Source organism: Hibiscus syriacus, unplaced genomic scaffold, assembly GCF_006381635.1.
Source record: "Hibiscus syriacus cultivar Baekdansim isolate YM2019G1 unplaced genomic scaffold, ASM638163v2 tig00112508_pilon, whole genome shotgun sequence".
Lineage (NCBI taxonomy): Eukaryota > Viridiplantae > Streptophyta > Magnoliopsida > Malvales > Malvaceae > Hibiscus > Hibiscus syriacus.
In genome coordinates this window covers 243699-247381 of record NW_024063352.1, presented here as the reverse complement: position 1 = coordinate 247381, position 3683 = coordinate 243699, and the positions used below count along the sequence as shown (strand labels likewise).

General features: G+C 34.5%; 1 pseudogene; it reads left to right on the top strand.

Annotated features, from left to right (window-relative positions):
• The first annotated feature begins 1196 nt into the window (after window positions 1-1196).
• LOC120181108 lies at window positions 1197-3214 on the top strand (annotated as a pseudogene).
• The last annotated feature ends 469 nt before the right edge of the window (window positions 3215-3683 follow it).

Below are 3683 nucleotides of genomic sequence, written 5' to 3'. Positions count from 1 at the left end.
CACTATGTTTTGTTGGACATTTTGTTCTTTTTAATGTCCTAAATTTATTCCCAAGTGATGCCACCAAAATTCATACCACTTATTACGCATGTTGTTATTAGGTTTGGATCTTGAACCTTGAATCTGAATCAAGTATCTTTGCTAACATGTATTAGACATGTACACAAATTTTAATTGTTAATTAAAATAAATTTTATTATATTTTTAATGATCGAAGATTATTTAGTGTTTAAGTTTATTTAATAAGTAAATCATTATTTTAAGAAAGAAATCTTATAGTATAGTACTTCTTTATGATCAAGTATTTGACCCAACATATGTAAAGTATGCTTAACCTACAAAATTACGAGAGAAAATTATTTTGGAGATAGATAATTATTTTTTAGTATCTATAAGTTTTAGGGTTTACTTTACATAGGCAAATTTTGTAGGTATATTAAAAAAGTGGTTATGATATTCAAGATTTTGATATATATACCAGATTTTAGAATATATAAAATATTTTGATGTATTTGTACTATTCTTGATATTTATGTTTATAATGAATTATTATTCTTTTTAGCCGTGAGTTTATACAATTATAAAGATTAAATCAATTTAAATTTCATATTTTATATATGATCTTTTTATGTTAATATCATTTTATTTTCTTTCCCGTTTTCAAATTCCTAACAATATGTGAAACCAAGTTTTCTAAGCTTGCTCGAGTTTTTCCGTTATATATTTTGGCTTTGAGGGTAAAGAAAGGGGCAGGACTGGTTGCAGTCCAGTGCCATTAACACTTAACGGAATTATTTCACAGTAGTTTAAAGCTTTAGCCTCATCATCCTTCCACATATTTAAAGAGAAGTTCAAAAAAGAAACAAAAACAAGTTGATGTCAATGACAAATTGACGGTGCTCATTCGTATGGAAAGTACCATAGACAGTGCTTAAAAGCAAAAGGATTCTAAGCCTTTGCTTCTGACTTGAATCTCAGAACCCACCCAGCCACTAACATCTTTATGGTGGACTTCTGTTCGCAGTAATAAACAATATGTTAGGTCTAGTCAGCACTAGAAACTAGAAATTCCTCAAACTAAAATCTTGGCCTCTCATTTCCCAATAAATTATTCAAGATACCAAACTTTTCTACATATAAATAATGAGGCCAGTTGAGTACAATCTTCAGACACATTCCCTATTCTTTAGTTAGCCATGGATATCGAGTCAACAGCAAAAGATAAATCAGGGTTTTCTGCCTTTCCTGGAAAGTTAAAGGACAGGGTTATTTCAACACTAAGATCATCAAAAAGCTAGGGCAAGATGACCCCAGAAGGCTCACTGACTCCCTAAAAGTGGGACTTGCTCTCACATTGGTGTCACTCTTGTAGTATGCTCGCCCTATCTATGATGGTTTCGGGGTGTCCGGAATGTGGGCAGTGCTAACTGTTGTGGTTGTATTTGAATTCTCAGTAGGTAAGACACTCAAATCTTAACAAAAGTTTTAAACTAAATCATCGAAAATTACTGATTATAACACGTATATTTACCCTATATCCAGGTGGAACTCTAAGCAAGACTATAAACAGGGGCTTTGCAACATTACTCGCCGGTGCTCTCGGACTTGGAGCCGATTACTTTGCAGAACTCTTTGGAAAGATCGGAGAACCCATTGTCCTAGGAACCCTTGTCCTTCTACTAGGTATATTCATATATATAAATGTGTATATGTACATATGTTTAGATGTAGTCATGCAAGTTGATTTGGTGTTTAATCATTGCAGCTGCAGCAGCAACATTTTCAAGGTTTTTTCCGAGGATAAAGGCAAGATATGATTATGGAGTGATGATATTCATACTGACATTCAGCTTGGTAGCTGTTTCGGGGTACCGAGTGAATGAATTGATAGTTTTGGCTCACCAAAGACTATCGACAATCATAATGGGAGGAGCAACCTGCATGCTTATATCTATATTTGTTTGTCCTGTTTGGGCTGGTGAAGATCTTCACAAGCCTGTGTTTACCAACCTGGAAAAGCTTGCTACTTACCTTGAAGGTGTGCAATAACAGAAATACTTAATTGTAATTCTTTGAAAAGATTTTACATTGAAAACGAAACTAAATGCAGGATTCGGAGGTGTATATTTTGATTCTTCTGAAAATGATGGCAATGGCATTGGCAAGTTATTTCCTCAGGGATATAAAAGTGTTCTCAACTCAAAGAGCAAAGAAGAATCTTTGGTGAGTTTGGCTTCTCCCCACTAAACTTTGCCTTTGCACTTTGCATGCATGCCACTAACATTTTTACTTCCTCAACCTCCTTTTCTTTTTTGTTTAAATATGTATTAAGTTATATAATAATCAACATTTTTCTTAATTAATGTAATAGGAAAATTTTGCAAGATGGGAACCTGGACATGGCCGCTTTCGTCTCCGTCACCCATGGAAACACTACTTGAAAATTGGAGCTCTTGCTCGACAATGTGCATATCAGATTGAAGCTATTGATGGCTGCATTGTCTCTGATGATACACAAGTACTGCTACTTCACTCAACAATCTTTAAACAGAAAACCAATAATCAATGCACATTTTCTGAATGCCTACAAAAATCTGATTTTCGATTGATGTTTACAGGCATCAGAAGAATTCAAAAGCAAACTAGAAGGATCATGCACAAGAATGAGTGCAGAATGTGGGAAGGCACTAAAAGCATTATCCATATCGATGAAAACAATGACCGATCCATATTGTTCGGCCAATATCCACGTGGAGAACTTCAAAGCTGCCATGGATGATCTCAAGTTAACCCTCAAAACTGCCTCCTTAGAGAATGCAGACTTGGCGGCAATATTACCGGCTACCACCGTGGGTTCAATCTTGGTCGAGATAGTGAAATGCGTTGAGAAAATATCAGAAGCGGTCCTTGAACTATCACAAGTAGCTCACTTTGTAAAGGAGACAGTGGAAGCGACTGTTTCACCTGAGAAACCACGGCAGTTGCTTCACAGGGGAATAACCCAACCTGTTGTCGATGCTGATTGCAACGATTGTGTTGTTATCACAGTGCATCAGATCATATCCACTGATTCGCCAGAGAATGGGAAGCCCATTGATCAGCACCAAGTGCCGAAGCCTGGCCAAATAATCGAAGTAATGTAAATATTTGTTGCTAACATGTGATTAGCGTTGTTTTATTTTCCTTTTTTGTACTTTTTGTTGTTAATCAAGGTTTCATTTTTAATACGAGGCAATTCAAGAGGGAAGAAATTATTAACAAATACTTCCCATTTTTATATTAATTCAATCTGCTTTTTATAATTGGCAGCTCCTTTTGTTTTGTTTCTTTTAGTTTATCTTTCTGATTGCTTTTTTGTCTCTTTAATTTTTTGTAATGTTTTGCAAGGTATAAAAAAGGGTAAACTACAAGAATGATCACTTATCTTTTACATTTGTACACTTTATCTCATTAGATTAAAGAAAATATAAGTTTTAGTCACTTAAGTTACTGGGACGTTAGATGTTAATTTGATGATGTGACATATTCAAAAAGGGTTTAATTTTTATTTTAACTCCTGAAGTTTAGATAAAACACCAACATCATTGTCTTCTTCTTCATTATCAAAAATCAAGCTTTTGTTTTTATAATTCCAATGATTCTGTTATCATTCGTTGTTTTGTCATGGTCCCGAGAAACTCAGT